At 42.6% G+C, this 25,065-nt stretch overlaps 1 long non-coding RNA gene across 1 annotated transcript in view; it reads left to right on the plus strand.

Annotated features, from left to right (window-relative positions):
* The first annotated feature begins 1,013 nt into the window (after nt 1–1,013).
* The window catches only part of LOC116795636, a 233,305-nt gene continuing 209,253 nt past the window's right edge, over nt 1,014–25,065 (plus strand). Inside the window, exons 1-2 of the long non-coding RNA XR_004360115.1 lie at nt 1,014–1,093; nt 16,877–16,977. This is a non-coding gene — a long non-coding RNA (uncharacterized LOC116795636). The remainder of the gene's footprint in view (nt 1,094–16,876; nt 16,978–25,065) is intronic.

Raw genomic sequence — 25,065 nt, forward strand, 5'->3', positions numbered from 1 at the left:
TATCAGTGATCAATGACAATAATTTGATTAAATAAGGAATCTACAGTGAGACACAGCAGAGTAAACTTCGGAACAATGAGAACCCCTGGGAGAAGTAACTTAAAATTTTCTGTGAACACTGATTTTAGTCCTATGAGAGTATTTTATGAGGAATCATCTTGATTCTTTTTATGCTCCTGAGTTTTTGTCTTTATTATCTGAATGCTTAAGTCTTGCTATTGCCAGTGTGAATGAGGAGATCAGGAGAAAGGGCACTCAAGCCCTCACAAGGGGAAGAGAAACCAGGCCATTTTCTGTCTACTTCATGGTGACAAACTCATTTAATTAGTCCAATTAATTTTATTTGACACAATAAGTCAAATTTATTTTTTTTGACACAATAAGCCACGAGTGAGTTAAAGAGAATGCCATGAAGCTGGGTTTGGGAAATGATTGTCACCCTCATGTCCCACCTGAGGACAGTCCCACATTCTCCTTTTCCAGGGTCCCAGTGCTGTCAATCAGCAATCCCACCTGGGATTTTCCTTGTGTTACACCAGCACCTACACAACCCCCTAAATAACCCCCCTCATGACCCCTCGACTTTGAAAAGAACACACAAATGTGCAGCTTATCTTAAATAAGCCTTGCAGTGTGGAAGCTGTGAGGTGTACAGACTGGCTTTCCTTAAGCAGAGGACAGGTACAGCAAAATAGTGGAGTAAATCATCGGGTTTTTTATATTAATTGGATTATTTGGGAAGTCTCCTTAAACAATCATGTAAGGCTCTCAGTGCAGGGTGTACTATATTGTTGTGCAAGTGCCCATGGGCAGGTTGGATAAACTCGGAGCAACCCGGTCTAGTGGAAGGTGTCCCTGCCCACGGAGGGTGGGTGGAATGGGACGGTCTCTGAGGGCCCTTCCAACGCAAACCATTCCATGATTCTCTATGATACCATGGGGGATACTCCCCTCAACCCTGCCCATGGTGTCCCTGGTGCTGGAACGCGCTCCCAGGGGACAGAGGTGACAAGTTACCTGCTGGGGTGGCGGCGGACACGGAGCTCAGAGCGGGGTCCCCCTGAGGTGCGGAGGGACACGAGGCTCGGGGGTGGTGAGGCGGCCGCAGGGAGGCGCCCTGAGGGGCGGAGGGGTACGAGGGGCAGTGACGCGGCCCTAGGGCAGTGGGTGAGGGCGGAGGGGTCACTGCGGGCACGGCAAAGGCGGCTCCACAAAATCCCTGGATATTCAGCCTGGGAAGGGACCTCTGGGGATCCCCCAGGCCAGCCCACTGCCCAGACAGGGGCAGGTGACACAGGGATGTGTCCAGTTGGGTTTGGGATGTCTCCACAGAGGGAGAATCCACGCCTTCCCTGGACGGCCTGTTCCAGGGCTCTGCCGCCCTCAGCGTAAAGAAGTTCTTCCTTGTGTCGAGGTGAAGCTTCTGGTGTTTTAGTTTTATGGCCTTTTGTGTGCGTATTGGCTGCGAGGTGTGTTACAAATGCATCTGTAACTTCACAAACACTTTGAAAGTCGTTTTGAAGTCATTCGTGTTACAAGTGACATTGAAGCTCTTGGTTGTGCCCTCTCAGAATCAAAATGCAGTTTAATGCTCGTTTCAGTGAAAAGCCAGAAGACTTGATGTGGCACTTAGTGCCATGGTCTAGTAACCACAGCAGTAGTGGATCAAAGGTTGGACTTGATGATCTCAGAGGTCCTCTCCAACCCTGCTGATTCTATGATTCCATGACTTGGTTGTCTCCCAAAGCCTGCATTATGTTTGTTTTTGCTTACAAAGGTGGACAGCGTTCCTCAAAACGCTGTTTTTCTAGTTCAGCAGATCCACACCTTTTGGGCCATGTGTTTTTCTCCCTGATTCCCAATTCCCACTGTGTCCTCTGCATCCTGGGATAAAATTGCTCCAGAGCCTTTGGTGGCTCGTGTGGGCTTTGCTCAGTAAGGCAGGACTGGCTTCTCCAGGAAACCTGTGAATATGCACAGTCATAAATATGTTCTTAGTACAGTTGTTTAGTAGTAACTTCATTGTTGTTATTGTTGTTGTTTAGTGATAACCCCGGTAGGGTTGTACAGTGACAGGGCAAAGCTCCAAGGGGCTCAGTGTCTGTGAGACCTGGGCTAAAAATGAGTATTTCCCATGATGAAACATTAAACAGAGAAAAAGCAGGGTAGTGATGAGAAGCTGGAGGGGTTGGACCAGCCAGGTGTGGCCCAACAAATTTATTTATAGGAGAAGCCTGGCACTTGTTCCACATAACCTTTTTGAATCTTACTTGAAGTAACATCATTCCTTATATCTTAATTACCTGTCATTTCAACTGTAAATGAAGTTTTGGGGGGTGATTATGCACTAACTACAAGGGATTTGTTTCTATAAATACCCTGATAGAAGGCTCATTGTTACAATTCTAAGTGGAGCCACAGCTTCTATTTTAACAGAACCATTTGTTGGTATAGTTTCTAAGGATTTCCTCAGTCCTGAGGTAAACTGGAAGCAAATTGACTGGTGTTTTGGTTTTTTGGGGGATTTTTTTTGTTTGTTTTTTTACCCATTTTTAATGCATCTGTATTAGGGTTGCAGGGGTAACTGTCTCCACACCTGGCCAACACCAATGTTCTCATGCAACCTCTAAGTATAGGCAAGGTCTTAGTCTTCCATCCTAAATTTTCACTGGGTACCTGTGCTAGTTATGAAATTAGTCAAAACACATTGCTCTGGAAAGCTAAATGGGATTCCTTCTGATGGAAATGGGAATTTTGGACTGATTTGTTTGACAGTACAATTTCTAATTGCAAAGTGTAGTGTGAAATTTTTTAAGGAAGGAGGAAAAAACGTTCAAAGCTGAAAGCTCATGTTTCTTGTGGCTTCCCAAACAATTGTGGCTTCATTATCAGCTGTTTGTTAGTTAAGAGAGTTGTTAAAAAAGAAAACAAAACTTCTACATAGGCATTGTTGCTGTAGGTCTTCTAAGTTGACTTCTGCATAGGCATTTTTTGCTTTAACATTTGGAAAATATTCCTCGATGTTACATTGAGAAAGGTTATATTTCTTCAATGTTAATAAGTTGTTTGAATTTAGAGGCTCCAGATATGTCAACTGAAATCCATTTAGATCCTGAGTCAGACATAGATGCAATATGTCAGTTGTTTTAAAAAAAGGTTTAAAGGTAGTGTAAGTGGGCTTTTCTCTAACTAATATTCCTAGTTCATTCTCAGGGAAAATCAGGTAAATAAGTACTTTAGCATGGTATGAACAGTGCTAAGAACAGCCCTTGTTCAGGTCGTGGCTGCTCCCACTGGGAATCATTCCCAACAAAATGATAACACAAAACAAGACCTGGATAGCACCTGTGAACTAAGAACACCCCGTGTGTCGGTGGGGAGGTGCCTGGTGGTTTTAGTTTAGTCTGTAAACTTAGTCTTAGTCTAGAGCGGAGCGTGGTGGATCCCTGCTGGAAGAGCTTGGCATGGGCTGGTGCCACGTGGTTCCTGCTGCGAGCCCTGTGGCTGTCACCTCCTCCAGAGGCAGGGATTTATCCCAGTCCTACCCCATATCTCCTGCTCATCCAAAGGCAGAGCTTTATCCCAGTCCTACCCCGTATCTCCTGCTCATCCAGAGGCAGAGCTTTATCCCAGTCCTACTCCATATCTTCTGCTCATCCAAAGGCAGAGCTTTATCCCAGTCCTACCCCATATCTCCTGCTCATCCAGAGGCAGGGCTTTATCCCAGTCTTACCCCATATCTCCTGCTCATCCAGAGGCAGAGCTTTATCCCAGTCTTACCCCATATCTCCTGCCCCAAATGACTTGGAATAGAATAGGCCCTGTGTGCTCCGGAGCAGCCACAGTGCCCTACAGAGACTCACATGTTCTCCTGATTATCCAGCACACTTAAACTTTTTGAGTTATAAGGGTGACCCCAGCCAGTTGGCTGAAAAAATACATTTGACATCATTGAAAATGTATGCTGCTGCTGAAGCATGGATTTTAATTTGAGGAAAACGTCGGCCGTAATCTAGCATACATTAAAAAATATATCTTTTTATTTCCATATGGGTCACGTTAAGGAAAATATTAAAAAGAAAAAAAAAAAAAGCCAACCCCTATTATATGAAGTCTCATTAAAGCAGCCTGGAAAAGTTTAGCCAATTTACAGGCTATACATCTTAATCTCCCCAAATTACAGGAACGATAGGAAAACGGGTGGTTGAGAGGGAAAGCGGGCCCAGCAGAACCTGGCTGAGGGCCAAACAATGGATCAAGTAGCCCTTGCTTTCACTTGACTGCTACCCCTTGTTATTTAAAGAAAAGAAAGGGTTTTCAAAGAAAGGCCTGGAAATGGCAAGGCATGGGATGTACTTCCTTCTCCGGATGGAAACTAAGACCCAAAGCTTGGCTATTTTAACATGGTGCTTTGCCCCAGCTCCCCAGTGCCTGGGGAGAGAGATTGCTGAGAACTCCTGAGAGAAAACAAAGCATCTGCAACTCTGTTCTTTCTATTCCGGGGTAAAATGGGAACAGGGGAGGCAGTGTGGCACATTGGGAGGATGGCACCCATGGATATATCTTCCTTACAGCTCAGGGAGAGAATGGAATAGCTGCACATTTTCTGCTTGTTTGACTTTTTGGCTACACATTCATGAACTGTTTTTTTTTTTTTTCTTCTGTGGTTGTTAGCAGGAAGGTGGTTTAAGTACTGATTGTACCATCTTGGATGGTGTCTACAGGGAAGCCCAGGGTGGAATGGGTGTGGAGATGCTAAAGGATGCAGAGGCAAAAGGCAGGAAGCAGTGAGGTATGGAATGGCAGAGAGCTGATTTGTCATCACTAAATTCAGTGCTCTGTGTGTGTAGAACTGTCCAGTCATTGCTTTTGCTGCTGTTGCCCTGTGTTACAGGGCTTTACTCCAAAGACAGAGGGGCTGTAAAGGGAGCATGGAGAAGCTGGGCATAAAGATTGCTGCCCCATGCACTGATCTGAGAGACCAGACACTGCAGAAAGCAATAAAAGGAGGTGAAGTGTCCAGATGTGAATTAGTGGATGTGTTAAGAGCCAGCAAAACCAAACCTGATTAGCAGAAAGAGGAGGAGAGAAGCTACAAGATCTTAAGTGTTTGCAAATCATCCTGCTCTTAGCTCAAGCCAAGGCTGGCCTAGTGCTTGCATCTGTGAGGAGAGCGGGGTATAACTGCTGCAAAGGTACTGGTTGGTCCAAAAAAGACACGCTGCTTCTGTCGTATTTTCAGTGAATAAGAACTTGCCAGTGCAGCTCAGACCAGAGCTGTACGTCAGAAATCAGCGGTGCTTCCCCCTGTGGGTTGGATTGTAGCTGACCAGCTGTATCTCTTGTTCCTGTGGTACCTGAAAAGCAAACTGGCCAGCTGGCTGGCTACTTGGGTAGATGGAGGTGCTCACTGTTCACCTCCCTGTGCCCACATGAACCTGCTGTGCATTTATGTATTTATTAGGCAAATCATAGATGACTGACAAAGCAGTTCTAGACTTTTTTGAGAAGACTTTATCTCACTGAACCATCTATTTCACTGAACCATCTATTTCATGCTTTTAGATCAGGGTATCTACTGTAGGGGGAGTTGCTGGGGGTAAGTTTTTTTCCCTGTGCTCTGGTAGGGACACTGTGGTATTCCATGGGCTGGAGCTTGAAATTTCCTGCTCCTGCTTTCCTATTCCTCAAGCCCTCTGGCCAGGGATCGCCCCATCACTACTGTAACAACCAAAGGGAGGGGTTACAGTGTTTGTGTGGCCAGCTCTGGCTTGTTGGAGGAGTTTCCTGCCGACTTGTTTGCTCCAGGAAACCTGGAGCTTGGCAAAGGGGCTGCACAGCCGGCTTCCTCCTGGATTTGGGAGTGATTTTTGCGTGTGTGTGTGTCCGTGTTTGCCATGCCCTGCCTATTCCTTCTCTTGCACAAGCCCTTGGAAGCATTTCCCCGCGGGGGCTGAGGCATTTTGTGTGCCTTCCACGTGAAACGGGTGCATGTGGGAATGTTAATATGGGCGTGTCTTGGAGGCAAGTTTATTAACACAGCCGGAGATAATGGCCCTGGCAATATTTTGAAGCATCCTGTTCCATTAAATGATAGACTTTGTGGAGACAAAGAGATTAGGGAGAGCAAGGGAGATTATTTCACGGAGCAAAAATATCACTGTAATTCGCTGGTCTTAAAAACTTTGCAGAATTCGGTGGGAAAAATTAGAGGCCTTAAATATGCTGAAGTTCCTACAGTTGGACTTGATGACTGACTCGCTCCACCTTCCCAGTTAGTGTCCAGGAAAGCACAAAACAACATATGTTTGTACACTCATATTATTACAAATATTTCTCAGTGATCAGCATATGTTGAAAAAAAAACCCCAAAAACAATTCTTGGCTTTGTAGAGGTCTGATGGGATAAGTAAATAGTGCATGTTTTCTCCTGATTAATTTTATTTTTTCCATCCCTATTTTTGTTCATGGTTTGTCTGCAAACAGACCGTGGAACATCCCAACCATTCAGCATTTATGAATTCCTTTCATCATCTTAAATGCAAATACTGAAGGGCAGGACCAGGACTTCTTATATGTTCCTACCATGCTTTAATACAGCAGTGTCTCAGTCTGGATTGCATTTGGTTGTCTGGGCAATGCTTTTCCTGTGTATAGTAATTTATTTCCAATAGAGAATTTTGGGCCACTTTACCTGTTCCTCATGTACTCCATCCTCTCGCAATTTCTTTGTTGGAGTAAATGTCTAAAATTTTCCCAGCATTTCCATTGGATTTTCATGACTTCCCTCCAGCTGCTCCAGCTGTTCATATTCCCATTACACAGCTCTGCTGTGGGCTCATTGCCTCTCCTTTGAACCAACTCCTAACACCTCTCAGGGAAGGTACAGACGTCAGAGATTCCTACTGGTTTAATTTGCTTTTAATAGTTCTTTTCACTTCCCCTTTCCATTCCTCCAAATGTACATATCTGACAGGTGCATAAATCTTGTCAAGGTCTTCTGGCAGAAGGAATGAATATACTTATTAATTTATTAATTGTTTTTCAATGGTCTTCATTGAAAAGCATCACCTCTGTGATGTATTTCTCTGAGCTGATCATGACATCATCTTCCATATGTTTTCTTCTGTCTTAGCTTCCTTTTGCTGTTTTATTGTGTTGGTTTTTTTTTTCTTTTATTATCATTTAAAGAACATTTTTAGACAGCCTACAGTTGAGTGGCTAAATGGTTGAGAGAGATGCTAGGGAGTGGAAAGTCTCTGAAATTCCCCCTGAAACACTTCAAGCCCATTCTCAGACACGGAGCTTCTGGGATGCAGCCTTCCCGCTGTGGTGTTTGGCTGAGGTGGTCACCAGTCCAGAGCTCCTCTTGTCACACTGGGAATCCCAGTGAATGCAGTGTGTGAGCTGCCAGGTGGCATTGCCATTTCCAGAATAAATCTGCATGTAGGCTTCCTGAACTTCCCTGGTGTTTTATGCAACTCTCAGATGGCACAAAAACCTTCTGGTAATTTTGACTGATATCACTAACATTTACCCTCTCTGATATTTGAGTGCCTTGTGCACCAGAGCTTGAGGTGGGAAGTTCAAGTGGTACTTCTCTTGTCTGTGCTGTCCCCAAAGATTCCCTAGAAAGTGCATTTTACAAATAGACCATAATGGATGAAATGCTGATCATTCCTAAAAATCAATGAGAGCTGGATAGCTGTCACACTGGTTTTTGAAAGGTTCCAGCCATGACTCAGATTAAGGAAGAACCAGGACAGTGCTGTCTGCACAACATCTGGAATTCAGAGGAACTGAGGACATAGAATGGGAACAGAAGTGATGTCACTTGTGACTTCTGTTAGCCTCTGAACCTGCTTCTAGGGTCTGCACACAGACATTCAAAAAAACAACATTAAAGGATCCCTTTTTTAAAAAAAAAATCTTTTACTTAGAGGAATGTGGAAGGGCAGTAGCTCAAGTTAATATTTATTTTCTGAAATTCTCGAGAGTCACATCTAACCTACAGAAGGTAAAGCACAGCCACAGGAGCAGGAACGTGATGGAAGAGGAGGGAAGCACACCCCCCCCACACTGGATGGTGTGGCATTGGTGGTTGTACATCAGCAGGTTTGAAAATGGATTCAAGCCTGGGACTTGGGAAGCATGGTGTCTGATCCAGCTCCATGGATGGCATGGCACAAATCCCATTACTTTTTTACTTTCCATTCCTCCAGCACTGGAGCAGCCACTTCCCAAAGCATCTGGCTGTTCAAAGACAACAAGAGAGAACTCTTACATACGAGTTAGATTCTTGTTGCTTTAAACTCCCCATACTCCTTTTTGGAAGTCACAGGGCCTTTAAAGCTCTTTGGCTGTACTATGGAGCTCTTTCTGTGTGTAGGAATCTTTGAAGAACGGGTGATTGTTAATTGAACTCTAATTGTTAACCTTGTGCAGGTGTAAATTGAGCACTAATTGTTAACCTTGTGCAGGTGTAAATTGAGCACTAATCGTTAACCTTGTGCAGGTGTTCTTTGTTCACACCATGAGTGTGTGAGAGCAGCAACGGACTGTAAGAATGCAGAGATGAGCTACACCAAGGAACTTTAATTTTCTGTTTCTATTTCTTCATCACTATAAAGGGAACCCTTTATTCCAGAGCGTTGGTCCTTACAGGTACAGCTCTCGTGTTTTATTTTACTTGGAGCTCCTGAAATCTCCTGTCTCTTTTCCCTGTATTAAACACCACAGCAAGGCATTCCAGGCTACACCTCTATTTATGATTGTGTTGCTTGAGTATTTGGGAAACAAGGACTGTAAAAACTGGTGTGTGAATGTATATAGATGCATGAATATATGTTATATGTATACTATAAATGGGGAAGGTTTGAAGTCTTAGAATTCTTTCTTCTATATGTTATATTTGCTGCTAATTAGGGATAAATAGCCTGTACCCTGCATGAAATTCCAGACACTGTTTAATGGGAATCTTGGCTGTTCTCTGCAACTGAAAGTTGAAACCTGCTGTTTGGATGCAGAACCCATTTCTTGGGGCAGCCTTTTCCTGGGGTGGAAAGTTTAAAAAGGTTTTGCTGGCTGCCCAGGGCTGGAAGAACTGTCGTGCTCTTCTGAGGCAGCTCTGCCTCTCGTGTGGGAAGGAAGTTCATCCAAGTTCCCCAAGATGGGCCTGTGTCTTTTAGAGTACAGATACAGAAAATATCCCAACGGGGCTGTGCTGACACTGAGGCTGTTTTCCTCCACCATGGAGATGAATGTAGGTCATCTGGGCACAGCCCAGTAACACTCTGGCAGGAAGAAAACAGGGAACCATTTGCCTGTGATTGTATCTTTACTTCTCCTGTAGAGGTACCACAGGCAAATGGAGGGTGTTTAAGGCTGGTATCTTGGTAAGATCTGGTCTAATTTCTGCTCTGCTGCTGATCCACCTGTCTTTGTGTGGTTTGCAGCCCTCATGACTTTGCTGCTGTGTGGAGCACTGTGAGTGTTGGCAAAGGGGCACAGGTGAGGTGCTGGAGCTCTTGGCAGGCTCTGCTTCTGTCTGACAAGGGTGTGCCACGTTCCCTGGGCCCTCTCTCCACAAACTCATCATTCATTAAAATAGAAAGTTTTAAGTGATCCTGACCTTGAGAGGTCTTAGAGCTGCTCTTCCCACTTGTGATTGTACCTCCCGACTTGCATTTGGCATCATTACAACCACTTGAAGGCACGTGTGTAACTGAGACATCTGTATTTGGCTTTTCTGGTCATTATGCTCTTCCCTGCCTGCTTGTCTATCTAACCAGCTCTTCTTTTTAGTCAAGAGAGGGATGAAAGAAGAAAAAAAAAATCCAGTTCTGAAAAATACTGTGTACTCAGCCCTGAGGAATCCCCTTTGATGCTAAAAATACGATGCAGTGGTTGCAAGAGAAAAGAATTTCCATATCACATTTTTAGCTCTTCTGATTTTGAAGAACTTATCTCGCCTCTTTTCCCACCATTGTTATTTATTAAAAATAATTGATATGGTCAACATTAAAACCAGAATTCAAAGCATCTTTCAGTGGACTTCTGCCTTGAACATATGGGCACTTCTGAAAGTGTGACCCTGTCAATACATCCCGTGCCCTTCTCTGAAGCTTTTCCTTCTCTAGAACATGAAGTACTCTAGGGGAGAAAATATCACTGTACATGTTTGCACAGTGTCCAGCAATCCCAGACTCATCCTCAGAGCTCTGGAAGCTGCTGTCATGTTGCTCTACAGCCCTCTTGGGAACTGAACCTTTCCCAGACCTCACAGGCAAGTTTGTGCAGAGCAAACATGCCCTTGGACAGCCCTTGCAGTGTCCCCAGACTGGCAGGGCTGCTGGGACCAGCGTGGAATGGAGACAAAGGCAGGGAACAGTGGAACCACCTTAGCTAGTGCTGCAGGAAAGCAGGTAGGGAATGTCTTTGTGCTGTGCTAGTGCTGGGAAGTTGGCACAAGGAGTCAGGCACACAGCTCCTGGGAGCTCCTGGAAAGCAAGAGGAGTGAGTTTGCTTTCTTCCTTCCCTTCTTTTTTTTTTTTGTCAAAGTTTAAGTTGATTCTCTCTTCTACTCTCTTGCCCCCCTTCCCCCTCTGCTCCCTAAGCCTGCTTTTGATTTGGTTTTATTGGCTAGTGAAAGGAATCATTTACTAGTCAAGGGCCAAGCAGTGACAAAGGAATGCAGGTAAATTAGTTTCAGTTCCTATTTCTCCCCGTCTTCCTCCTTTGGAATTTGAGCTTTAGAAAATTAAGTCCTTTTAGCCATACCGCCCCCCTCTTTTTTTTTCTAAAAGGATTTACCCCCCCTCTCAACCTCTCTTTCAAGAACTTCGTTTTTGTAACTAAGAAAACCCCCATTAAAGTACCTCAAATGTCAAGGTGTACAACACATTCAATGAAATCCAACCGAAACGCATTTAAAAAAAACCCAAACAACCCCAAAAAGCTTTTTGCATGCACCTTAAAAATGCAGAAATAAACTGAGAGTGCCATAAAGCTCGTTTTAATGAATAACTATGTACACACTGGCAAGTTTTACATGCACATATGTCATGCTTCAGATGCTAAAATATAGTTAAAGTTTAAACGTTTTGCAGAAGAAAATATGTGAAAGAACTTGGGGAGAATCAACGTGGAGAAAACTCGTATGTTCAGTCTTTCATCACCGAGTATTCTTGAAGTATTAAGCACTAAACTAACAGCAGTAGCATTCAAACTGTCCCTTTTTTCCTTTTTTTTCTTGCTTTTTTCCCTTTGCAGTTTGCCTTCTTTCAGACAAAATGCTTCAAATGTACCTGGATGTTTCATCAGCTGTACTCTGACACACAAAAATCTTTAGAGACTGAGGCCTTCTTTTTGCATCTCATTGGTATTCTTGGTAAATAACATAATCCCAAATGCCCCATGATCTTAAATAGTACAAGACATTGTGGCATTAATTGGTAGCTATTCCTGTTACTTATTTCCAGGTTCTTAACATGGAAATAAAACCGTGTTTTGTCTTCTTTTGTTTTCTAACACAGCAAAAAAGTTGCTTATTCAGTCTTTTCGCTGCCTTCGTAATTAGATACATTCTGTGTTTATGCCTGCACAACACAAACCTGAAACAGAAAAGAACTCAGTTCTGCCTAAACAACAATAAGGTTTTGGACACCAGCTGGAAGAGGCCAGGAAATGTAAGTTAAGTCTGATATTCCCCACTTGCCTCACTCTATTGTGAGTACATTTTGTGGGGAAAGCGCACAATGATGAGAGAGGTAAGAACACAGAGTCAGTCCTAACACTGCATTTCCTGGCCTTTGTTGGTTTGTGTCACAGCCTTAAAAAATTGTCTTTAATTTCCTCACAAAGGGGGTAAATACATTTTCCAGAATGGTGTAATATATACAAACATAATTTATCTGTCCAGTCAGAACCTCAGCTATCGGGGGAGCAGAACCTGAATTGGAGAAGAATTTCTTAGGGAAATTTCTCCTGTATTTTCCAGCTGTATTTAAGTGAAGTTACTTCAGTTTGTGATTTTCAACTGATATTTGAAATGACTGTGAGGGACCAAAGAATTCCTCCTGCCAGTGGAGCAGAACCTTTCACTAAACACCCGCTAAAGGTGTTTTTCCAAATGGTTTCTAGGGTTCGGTGGGAGTCTGCTCGTGCTTGATTTAGAGCCACTGAGCCAGCTTCTTTTCTCAGGGCAGATTTAGAAAGCACAGAACTTGCTGGGAAGTTGTGAGATCAGCTGGAATGAGATCTGTTGTGTCTTTAGCAGAACAACCCTTAGTTTGGATCCAGGGGCCGTCGTGGTGAAGTTGTGCACGAGAAATGCAGCTCCTGGTTGTGTCAGCACTGAAGGATGAGATGCTTATTCCTTGTTTGGTGTGAAAGGAAAACGTAGGTTGTGCTCTCAAAATGATTAAAGTTTGTGTACATTCATAACTGCACAACTGACAAATTGTGGAGGCTTTTATCTGCCATGGCTGGGTTTTTTCTACTTTGTGATTGTGTCAACAGAGACTGAAACACTCTCACATGTGTTTTAACTCTTCACAACATATAAAAGGCAGACACTTCCACTGATTAAATAATATATTATATAGATATTAAACCCTGTTTAAAGTCCTACAGATTCTTTAAAAGCATCACTGCAAGCACAAATGGATGTTTGTGCACTGAGCAGGTTCATACCAAGGGTGTACAATATTTATACAAGTTTCCACTGGAAGACATTATTATTATTATTATTATTATTATTATTATCATCATTATTATTATTATTATTATTATTATTATCATTATTATCATTATCATTATGCAGATGTTTGGTATGTTTTGTATAAGCACTTTGAAATACCAAAATTAAAAATATTAATTAATGCCTATCAAAATCTTCTTTAAGTACATACAGAGGAGGAAACATCAGAAATATCAAAATGGCACAAAATGTTCAAGCGACTTAAGAATTCCTGAGCCTGGTATTCTCTTTACCACTGGAAATAAATATATGTGTGCCAGTAATCTAAAACTTAAACAGTCAGTCATATTTCCTGCTGCAGTGAACTTTTATCTAGTTTTCTCTGAAATATTTGCTTGGGAAGGAAGTGTTTACACAAGGTTAAGAAAAACAGTGAAGGCAATAACAGCGAAATTATATAACAAACAGCAAAAATGGTGCGATGTGTTGGCTCAAATGTGTATTAATGATACATCTTAAAATGTAATAACACGTAACAAATGTAGAACAACATTATAATTGAAGTCTTTCTGCCTCTATAACAATTTTTACCAGATAAACAAAAGACGTGGGATCAACAGATCTTCACGTCTCAAAAATATACTGAACAGTTTTCTGCTTTGTACCCCCCCAGGCACTTTGGATAAACTAGATCCTTATAGTCTACCACACTTTAGATCTATTTATTACTCAGAAAAACAACTGAATTTCACAACTTTGAGCCCCAACTGAAACAGGCAATTTTGTATTAAAAGTATTTAGGTCGCCGTGTGACTCCTGGGTTTTTACTCAGTGCATTTTAAAAACGATTATACACAAATAGGACGGATTTTACTTTGCGTGGCGAAAACTTTCCCTGCTCGAGTGCGATCCTGTTAAACAGAAGAGTTTAAACTATTTACGGGAAGTCTGCAGTGATGAGGGTTAAGCTATCGGGGAAAAAAACCCGAGCGGTTTTTTGGGGGTTATTTGCGCTAATTCGGCGCCTCCAGGGGCCGCTGTGACACCACGAACCTGGGAGGGCTCCTCTCACCAGCAAAACATCCAACTCCGGGATCCTTTTTGTCTTCAGATGTTCCAAACCGGGATTCCAGCAAAGGAAATGAAAAAGGGAAACTAAACGAGCTTTTATTCCTCCCCCCCCCCTCCGCCCTTTCTCTCTCTCTGGTTTCTATTTGTAAGACTTTATTTCTACAACAAGCACAAACCACTAGAAAGGCACAAAACAAAATATGAATTTTTCCTTTTTTTTTTTTTTTTTCACTGTAAACCTCTGTAAAAACAATGAAAAAATTTCTGGACTATATTAGACGGCATGTTTCTTGTTTCTTTTTTTATTATTATTATTCTTTTCCCCCCCCTTTCCCCCCCCTTTTCCCCCCCTTTTTTCCTCCCTTTTTCCTCCCTTTTTCCTCCCTTTTTTCCCCCCCTTTTTTTCCCCCCCTTTTTTCCCCCCCTTTTTTTCCCCCCCTTTTTTTCCCCCCCTTTTTTCCCCCCCTTTTTTCCCCCCTTTTTTCCCCCCCTTTTTTTCCCCCCCTTTTTTTCCCCCCCTTTTCCCCCCCCCTTTTCCCCCCCCCTTTCCCCCCCCCTTTTCCCCCCCCTTTTCCCCCCCCTTTTTCCCCCCCCTTTCCCCCCCCCTTTTTTCCTCCCCTATTTTCCCCCCCTTTTTTCCCCCCCCTTTTTTTCCCTTTTCTTTCCCCCTTTGTTTTTTTTCCCCCTTTTTTCCCCTTTTCTGTTATGTTCACTTAGCTGTTTGCACTTTAATTTTGGAGGAGAAGGAAAAGAGGAAATAATGCTTTGTGGAAATACACAGTAATTACCAGTTGGACTAAACTAGAGGCAGGGACTGATGGCATGAAATGGTTACTTTTTATGTCAAAATACTTCCAAGCAGGGCAGAAAGTTGTACTGGAGTTGGTAGTAAGAAATCTATCAGAAATTATAGACCTCTAAAGAAGGAAAGAGCATGTAATATTCAAAAGAAAAATGACATTTGTTTTATGATAAAGATTTAATTTTAAGCCTCCATCAAACATTATCTTAGATACTGAAAACAAATCATAAATTATATAAAAGATGGATACATTTAATTAGAGTTTATTTACCGTGGGCTGTATAAACACTTTTGTTTCTCTAAGGGGGAGGATTTGTATCTGCAAGTTCTGTCTCGAACATTTCAAGTTAAAAACAAATGTTTTCAGAAAAGGAACTAACATAAAACAGCCCAGTGTTGGCTTTTGTGTCTTTGTAAATGTCTGTGGCGGTTTCTTCTTGTCTGAGGGGAAAGAGCCATTCATTAAATTAAAAGTGAACCAGTTAAACTGGACCTTTCATTGAAGAAAGTCTCCCAGTGATCCGTGCTTTATTTGGTGGATTGTCTTACAACACAAATAAACCGAGGGGTTTTTTATCTGGGGATCTAAAAATACTAGAAAGAAAGGAAATCCAAAGCAAGGCAGAAAATACTAGGAAATAATTTCCTATTAAACAGACCCTCTGCCTCCATATATCTCAAATCATGAAAGTGCACAAGAGAGAAGGGCTCATATTCCTTTTTCTCTCGGGTTAAAAGCCAGTGACAGAGGAAATCGAATTCAAAGGTACCGTCAGTGTTTGCAGTGGTCAAAAATAGCCAGAAAGGAACATACACTGAAAATGCACCACGGCTGCTCTGACAGCAAACTGCTGAATGCAGAGGATGGTGCTGCCTCCAAAACCCACTGCAACAGGACCCCATGTGCATAAATATTCTTAAAAATGCAGAGATATTCAGGGCAGAGTCAATACATATTTTTTTTTTTTTCCCAGCAAAATTCCTGGGCATTTGTTTAGATGCCTGTTTTGGCTGACTTAAAACAAATTCACACTTGCCATTCTCTTTTTCTTTTCCAATCTTATGCATGGCTTTACCAACACTGTGTAATAACAGGCAACAAAGAAACCAGTATAGTTTGGAAGAACAATTACTGTGAAAAATGCAAGGTAGTTTAAGAAATATCTTTTTCCTTATTTTTTTTTTTCTGCTGCAATTGAAATCTTGGTGGTTTTATTATTTTTTTTTACTATTATTATTTTTGTGAGACATTTGCATGGAGTATTTTCAAGATTAAACTTTTTTATCCTTGTGTGCCTAACGAAAAACGAGCAGAGTGATGCACTCTGAGGTGCAGGGCTGAGATTCAGGATAAAACAGAGTCTTGTACACTGAAATTGCAGGATTAAATTTTGGAAGGCTACTGGTGTGGTTTGACATAACTTGTGATTTTAGATGGTGAAACTCAGATGCTCTAAAGGACTCCAAAAACGTCCTGACAAGTTTGTTGATGCTCGTGCTGTTGAGCACCCAAAAGGCACTAATTCTTCTACACGTTCTATACAGGCACCTACATTTATGTACGTGTACTTCCACAAATTTTATCTTCTGTGAGCACTAAAAATAGCTTTGCCTGTTATCTTTGCTTGTCAGCAGAGTCCATACATAAACACAGCACATCTCATAAAGTCTCTTTTGTGCCCACAACGAGCCTCTAATTAATTCTGTGTATAATTCCATAACATTTATTATTAATAAGTATTAATACAATTTAAAAAAACCAAACAGAGCCGTTCTCAGGGTTATGACTCTGACCCAGAATATCCAGGATGGAAAAATGTACAGAGATGATAACTGCATTTCTTGTTTTCTTGGCATAAAAATGGAACAAAACTAAATGAAATGAGGCAAATTGTCACCAGGCTGTTGTAATAACCAGATCACTGTATTGTGCATGTGATTAATTTTTTAGTGATATAGTTATGATTTTAGTCATGCTGCAAAAAATATTTACCACTAAAGCCCACTTTTGTGAGTAGCATGCCTAAATTTAAATATATATATGTATATATTAACAGAAAGCTGTGATAGAAAGGATTTGGATGTTTAACCCCTGGTGGTTTCCTGGACATTCCTCTTGGGCAGTGCAGAGGGAACCAGCTGGGAAGGGCTGCCTGACCCAGAGAGGGAGCAGTGAAGTGTGTGGGGGAGAATTCAGTGATAAAAGCACAGGGAAAAGGGAAAATATCTGTTCTCTTTTTCTCCCCAGAAGTCTGTGATGTGTCATTCTGGGAGCAGTAATGTGAATTTTCTTGTCTCTGTAGGTCTTCTCCAAACAACAGGGTCGTGGAGTTGTGCAGGGTCCTGCCTGGAGCTGCTCAGCGTCCTGGGAGCCGCTGCTGCCTCAGAGCTCCTCCCTGAGCAGGTACTGTGGGATGGGATTATAGGGGATACCTTCTATCATTCACTGCTAAAACACAGCTCCTTCCAGGATGAAACATAGCAGCTCTGAACTGGGAGAATTCAACAGTTGTTCAAAACCGTGCTTCTCAATCTTTTATGGGACTTGTAAGACTGCAGCAGTGAAGCAGGGAAAGATAATCTGTGCTAAAAATCAATTTAGGAAACGAGTTCACACTCGTGGCTTACCTGGAAAATTCAGTGGAAGTTGGAAGTTAAACTAATGCTAACCAGGCCTGATTCAAAAGGATTTGGTTTGGCTGACACCAAAACAAAGTATGTTTCTGACTTGCTGTTCAGCGGTAGGGGAGCACATTTTCTGAAGGCTTTACTTCTCACCGGGGCAAATAAATAAGGATTCAAAATATTTTCTCCACCCGGGGCACATCAGATAAGTTTTGCTCCTTCCAAAAATGTGTCTAGTCACCCTAAACAGCAGCTTAGCCATTGTGAAAATCTGGCACAATGGAGCAGAGTGCAAGTGGGTTCACTGGTGACAAAACAGCCGTCCTGGGCTGCCAAGGGCTCCTTTCTTCCAAGCTGTGATCACTTGGAATCTGTGGCCTATAACTGTCAGTGTGGGCTACCATCTATCTGATTCATCCTGAAACGGTGTTTATAGATGGAAAGGAACTTTGTGCTCTGCCTGTTTGCCCAGGATTTCCTGGCATTCAGCAGCCTCGCTGGAACTGGAGTTCTGCTGTGGCTGCTGGATGTTCCCAGGTAAGGGAGAGGCAGCTGCCCTGTCGATGTCCCACCCTGCCCAGGGCTCTGAGCAGGCAGAGGGAGCCCAGCACCCTCACATTCCTTGCCAACACACTGCACGTTGCTGTCTAGAAGCCCTTTCTGTCCAACAGTACAGTTGGACCAGTTCACAGCAACAGTAAGAGAAAATTTCCAAATACTTTGCACACTTGAACTTCAGACAGTTTCCTGCTCCTAATTAAAGCTGCAGAGTGGGAGTGCACGGATTCCCTTCTGGCACATGAGTGTTACTTTCTGACTGATACAGATGAGAGGCGTTTGGGGCAGCTTAATAATAGCTGTGCTTTGAAGAAATGTTTGGTTTATACAGTTAAAAAGGAAAAATTGGTTGGGGTTGTAAAGGCCTAAAGGGCATAATCTGCACTATCTGATCCATTTGCCTTCCGAGCTACTGCACTGAAGCACAAAACACAGCCACTTGATTTCTTAAGCACCTGAAGAGGAGGAGAGGCAGGGGCTTGAGGGTGGAGGAGAAGGGAGCAAACAAACCCGGCTCAAGGCTTTCACAACAGAAGTCCCATTGTTTTAATTTACAAACATTTAACACGTGGAAAAGCTGCCGTTCTCCCCAGCATTTCCATTAACACCTTGAAATCGCAGTCGTTGGAAATCTTGGTACAGGTAAAAATATTCCTTTCATAAGCTCTCCGAGAAGAGTGAGGGAAGTAAAACAAGAAACAAAACCCTTTTTTTTCCCCTCGATTTCCCCACCCCCCCTTTGGCAAAGTCACCTAAAAATGAGGGGATTAACTACTATGAATCAATAGGAGGCACTTTTGAAAGAGGAAGCATTGCTATCCAGATTTGAGGGAAATGAAGTGTTTATTGGAACAAAAATATCCTCTTTGTTCAAATGTTACTTCATTGAACTGTGTATTCCCTTCTGAAGAGCATGAAAAGCAATTGAAGAAAATGTTTTATGCCACTCTTCCTTTCTTTTACCACTCACATCTTTTGTCTTCCTTTAACCTCCTGTTCTCTGTGTCCATCTTTCCCATTAAATTACTAACCGATGTTTTTCTAATTAATGCCAGTTTAATTTCATGTGTAATGATGCTGTGTCTGTGTGGGGAGTTTGATTTCTTTTTGTGACTCTGGCCTGACCACTGAGATTAGCAGCATCTGTACAAAGCTGAGAAGTCCCTTGGGGCACCAAGCAACACTTCCAACTCCCTTTTTTTCACAAAATCAAAGTGACTGGCATGCAGGATTAATAGAAAGTATCTCTCCATAAAATGACTGTTTGCTTTACAGCTTTCTGAATCACTTGATACTTATTCACTTTCTTTTAAATTAATGAAGATGATAGAGTTAGATACAACATTATTATAACATAGCTGCAAATTGAGCTGGAAAAACCATTTTTAAGAAAAAGGATGACATAATGCTGGCAAATCATGTCTATCAATATTCCATAAGCATTTATATAATTATACCAGTTGTTGGAAAACACTAAAAAAATGTTGCAAGTGAATATATTTCAGCTTGTGGGTTGATTACAAACAGTTTTCAGAGACTTTTTTCCTTGAGTATTCACAACTTTTCACATAGGGGGTCATCTAGACCACATGATGTTCTTCCTGTCCTCTCATATTTCTCCCACTCATATTATTCCTTTCTTGTCTATTGGTTTTTCCAGTGGGATTGAAAAGAAAGTGTCACGTTCAGGTGTGTGATGAACTCTGCCCATCATAGTTTAGCTCTTGGTGACTTTATGGCTCCTCTTGTCGTGGTAATTAAGTTTATCCTCTGCTGGCACCATCCTCCATCCTTTAGGTGAACACAGAAAATTAAGGAGCATCCTCACAGTTTTCCTGTGAGATTATCCATTGAAGCAGAAAGTATTTAGGGGACAGTTTAATTTTGAGGCTTGTTTTTTATTCCAGGAGAAGGATTTGCAACATGATTATGTCTTTTTGCATGGTAACATGCAGAAGCAGGATGCAGATGAGAGTGTTTAAAGGGAAACTAAGAAAACACACATACTTTGCCTCTTACATGACTTCCACCCATTGCTTCATACAACCACTATTTACATTTGGAGCTAGTGGTTTCTTAAATGCTCAGAGCCTACAATTGAGCCCAGATTTCCAAAAGTGCTTGGCACCCAGCAGTTCTCACTGAGACATTTTTATGGCCAGATAATCAAAATTGCTCAGCATGGTGGCAGCTGGGGAGTTTTGAAAATCTAGCCACTTATTTTAATGCCCAAGTGGAGGCTGGGTTCTTCAGGAAAGCTGGTTCATATCTTGTAGTTCCAGTGACTGTGCATCAATCCTGGAAGTACATTTTTTTTTTCTTAATGGCCATACAGTCTATCATATATGTGCCCACTTAAAAACCTGCCCACTCATTCTTCCATATAAATCGTAACTACATCAGTTACATAGAATTTCAAAAGTTGTGGGTACCACAGGAATGAAGCAAAAGTTCAAATGAAAATCAGATCCAGCAATTACAGGATTTTTCTACAAGCGTTTTTCTTTCAGGCTTGACTTGAAGTGAAATAAAGACAAGAGACACCCGTTTCCAGCTTAGGAAGCAAACAAAACCAAATTGTAGAGGGTGAGAGTTGCTTATCTGAGCTGCTTTTTATAAAGCAGCTTGACAGCTGAAAAGAAAAACACTGGGGTAACTTGTAAAGTGAATAAGTTTAGCTCTTACATTTGCAATTTTCCACTCAGTGTTCCCTGTCCTACTGAGCCGAGAAAGTTGTGAGTGTGTAATGTGCCAGTAATAATAGTGAGCATTTCCTTTGTAGCCTGAAGGCATTAATAGCTCCCCCAACACCCCTGTGGGGCAGGGAAATGGTGTGATTGCCACCTCGCCTCTGGCACAGCAAACACACCAGCAGAGGTTAAAGCTGAGGTTTGCCAGGAGAACTGCTGGCTGTGTTGTTCCTCTCTCATTTCTTCTCACAGTTGCAGAACCACCTCTTAGTGTCCCAAGAGAAGTGGCTCCCCTGCATTACCCAGTGACCTGATCCTGACCAACAAACAAGAAAGGAAACCCTTTCTTGGGACAAGAAAGGATTGTCAGGAGTGTTTTGTGATGGTCGGGGTGCTTCACAACTGCCCAAAAGGTTTGTTTTACTCAGGTGATCGTTAGACGTGGAGGGCAATTCCTGTACTTGGGAGAATTTCAAATAAGCACAATTAATGGCAGTCTCTGTGCCTCAGAAAATCACTTGGCAGCAGGCACGGGGAAGGTCAGAACGTCTCCCGTGCTGGAGGAGGGTGTGTGGATGCAGAGCCAGCACAAGCCATGACTGAGACAGAGGTGTGGGGGATTTTGGGGACCTGTGTCATGTGAACCTCCTTGCTCCCCCCATTGGCACAGCTGCCAGGAGCTCAGCAATCCCTCTGGGAGACGACCTGGCTCCTGGGAGTCCTGGAACAGGCAGCCCCTGTTTGGGAGGGTCTGATCTCTGTGGAGGAGGCTCAGTGTTCCAGCTCAGGTTCCTTGCTGCCCAGGCAGGGAGTGTATTCTCACAGTAGCTCACCCAAGCAGAATGCCTTAACTTGGACATTTGAGTGAAAATCAGCTTCCAGTGTGTTCACCCTGTCAGTTCTCCCCAGCTCCTGTAGAACAGCACAGTTCTTCACTCCCTGCATCTGCAAACTGGCCCTGTTTTTGCTAAAGGTTGAGCAGAACTGGCTTTTCGAAAGCACCCAGGTCATTTTTCCTACCCTCCATACCCAGGAGTGACATAGATGCTTTTGTGAGTTGGAGTCCCATTAAAACTCAGCAGATGGAAGCCCAGCTCTTTGAGTATAATCAGGTACCTACTTCTTGCTGATTCATGGATTTATAAATATGTTTAATATATTGGACTGTGGCGTGTCTGAATTAACAGAGAGGCTTTACCATCCCTTCACACCCAGCTTTCCTTGCCATGTGCACTCTGTGCCTCAGAGCTTGACCACCAGTTCTTCTTTTAGGAAGCCCTGAAAGCATTGTGGAATAGAGTTTACAGGGTCTGGGACACATTTTCCTGGGAAACCCCTGGCCTTGGGATTGTCCCATGCTCTTTATTCTTACCCCACAAAACATATTTGTCCTCTGTTTTCTGTCAACTGCTTGTAAGCAGCAAATCTGGGACACAAGCTTAGGGAAAGGTGGATTGTTCACAAACCTGTATCTAAAAACTTCATTTGGGTAATAAAGAGCAATAATGTCAGTAACTGTAGGGAAGAGGTAGCTGAGAGGTGACTTCTGTGGTGTGGATTGATGAATTCAAAAGGAATTGGTCTTTTCATTACTTTGCTACTTTTGAAAATATAAATCTTTCCTTCAAACAAAAGGAACTTAAGCTTTCAGACAAGGAGGTTTCTGACTGACTGGAGGCTTTATGACATTAACTGGTTGCAAGTTCATTCTGCTGCTGGATCAGCTTCCTTAAAAGGTCTTGTGAAGAAACCTTTGCCAAAAATCGTGTTCGAGGCTGGCTGAACGTGGTGGTAAATGAACTCTTTCATCTGCTTTCTTCCAGTAACAAGTGCCAGCTTAAAAGGAGGGTGCTGAAAAGGGCAAAATAAATGTTATGTCAGTACACTTATTTTTAATAGCATTACTGGTAGTGGCTGGCACTACAGTGTGTTAAAATCCTTTGTGCTATTTGCTGCAGGAGGTCCAGAAAACCAGTATTCATGTCTGCATAATTTGTGGCAGCATCTGATATTCTGAATAATAGGAATGTTAGTAGCCTCCAGGTCTCCATCCCTACCTCTGTGCAAAAAAACCCCCAAACAAATAGTGTTGTTTATTTGACAGGTAAACACACTGATGACTGGCAATTGCTGTCATTAAAAGAAGACCTCAAACAGTGGCCACTTCCTTGGGGGGTCATTAAAAATCCATTGGCAACTGCACACAGTTTAAATTTACAGCTTGAGCACCCGCTCTTGCCTTGTGCCTCCTTTTGCAAAGTTATTCACTCTCCTTTTGCAGAGTAATTCACTTTCTTATCTGAGCTGTTTAATTCCCCGGTGGGATGGAGGACAGACAACAGCTCCTGGTGGAAACAGTGTTCCAGTGATATCATCCACCTCGATGCATTTACTTCCAGCTCCCCTTGCACTGTTGTCCTGTTCTCTGCCTTTTCCTACTGGTAGTTTCAGTGAGAAGACAAAGTTAGGTTACAAGGTTGCAGCTGAAGCCCCGAGCTCAGATCTTTCAGTGTAAAACTTCCACGTGATTTCAGTGGAGAATCTGTCTCCTGTGCAGGTTTCATGCAGTGTTCTGCCTGCAAAATGAATGATTTAATTGCCCTGCAGGGTATGCAGACCAAATAAAATTAAGTCCACAAACCAAACAAAATTAAGTCCACATGAGCTACTGTCATCTCTTTTGGCTTGACAAGAAAAGGTGATGTTAGTTTTGCATCTGCCTCAGTGTTATTAAATCTTTCAGTACCGAGGGTGTGTCATATTCTGGAATTTCATTAAAACCTTATTGTTAAGTAAAGGGTCAGACTGTTGGTCTTGATCGTTGAAGAGAACAGCCTGAAAGGGTGTTCCCTAAGTATGGCAGTGGCTGAGGAAAGAGAAGGCAAAGGAGAACAGTCCCCACTTTGTTCTTTTGGAGTCTGAAGGTACCGGTTGCTTTTCACTTATTTGTCTCTATTTTTAAGATCCTGTGACTGACTTTCCTGGAATTGTCAATTTACACATTGGTTTTGCAAATATGGGAAGGGGCTGTTCATAATTCTCTGGATGCTTAAATTTGAGCAGAGTCCTGCTGGGAAGTTAGTGATGGACACCCTGGCTCTCAGAGGTTCAGTCTGGGAGCGGATTCGTGTTCTGGAGAAGGTAGATATTCCCTGGCATTTGAAGCAGTGTGTGTAAACCAGGATGCTGAAGCAGGATAGCCATGTCTGTGGGACTGTATTGGTACAGGTATTCCCCTCCTGTTGGGCAGTGCTGGGAATGCCTTGGATTTCATAACCCATGGAAGAAAAGTCTGTCTGCTGTCCATGCTGTGCTGTTTGCAAGCCCACAACCAACCCTTGTAAAATGAGCCTTTTCTACTGCTGAGCAAACACCCCATGGCCTTTGCTGCCTCCCTTCCCATGGAACATCCCAGGCCTGGGCCTTTTGTTCCAGCAAAATGCACACCTGTCAAAAATAACCCGGAGCTTTACCAGCAGTGCTCCTGCCCTCCCACATCCAAAGGATGCTCCTGCATTGCTGCCAGATTCTGCCCAGGGATACAAGCACTGGGGAATGCAGGAACTGCCACCGAGTTCCCAGAAGAACAAGGCTTGGTGTATTTTGGCCAAGGAGAAATCCGTGATCCTTAAGGAACAAAGATTCCACTTTCGTGGAAATCAGTTTGATGGGAAGGGAACAGCAGGGAGAAGTAATTCCTATTCACTGGGATGTGCTGAAAGTAAGCCAGAACAGTTTCTTAGCAGAAGGCAGGTCTATGATCTTAGTCCCATTAGGATCCCTCTGGAATGTTGCCATTCCTGCAGTGGAGTTGCAGTGGATTTTTGGGAGCAGCTCATCAGACTTGACCCACTGCTAACTGAGGTTACTGTGTACATCCACATTTTGAGGTCAGCACGTTTCCAACCAAAGTGTCTTTTCCAAATTCTCTTTTTTTCAGGGCAATCAGGATCTGCTTTGAGGTTATTTAATGACTCTTCAAATGGGAACAGTCCACTGGCAAGGCAACAACACGTTACTAGAAATGATTGATTCTTTGAGGAGTGTAAAAGATTTTCTTGTTCTGTAACTTGGAAGTTTCTTCATTGCTCAGGAATATAATATATCATACATACAATATCATTGCTACTTTCTCTTTGGTCCCTCAAAGTACAGATTGTGGAGTGTCTCTTTCATTAGAGTTTATTCCTATTTCAGAATATTCCCTCTGTTACAGCTTCTACACTCAGTAAATGAACACAAGGAGAAGGACATCCAGGATTTAAAACACTTGGTGAGGGAACAGCAACTGTGTGGTTGTTTTATTGTGTCTTCCTCATTTTTCAAGCTACTACATAATCCTTGGTGGAAACCCCAAATGAATTTGTGTGATTAATTAATGGCTTGGTTCCTTACCAGGTATGATTTGTTGTTAATGGAGCTATAATAGGGCTGTGTTGATTTGTACCACGAATCCAACTCTTTGAAGTAAAGAACTATAAAGTATTTAGTATTCTCTGTGGGTGTGTAGAATTAAGTACTGTCCAAGAGGGTTGTGTGTGTATACATAAGTTAGAATTTATTTTTTGAGCCCTCACCTTCTTTGGGGTGTGTTGTAAAGAGAAGGTCTGGGAAATTCC

This window comes from Chiroxiphia lanceolata, chromosome 18 (genome assembly GCF_009829145.1).
Source record: "Chiroxiphia lanceolata isolate bChiLan1 chromosome 18, bChiLan1.pri, whole genome shotgun sequence".
In the NCBI taxonomy this organism is placed as follows: domain Eukaryota; kingdom Metazoa; phylum Chordata; class Aves; order Passeriformes; family Pipridae; genus Chiroxiphia; species Chiroxiphia lanceolata.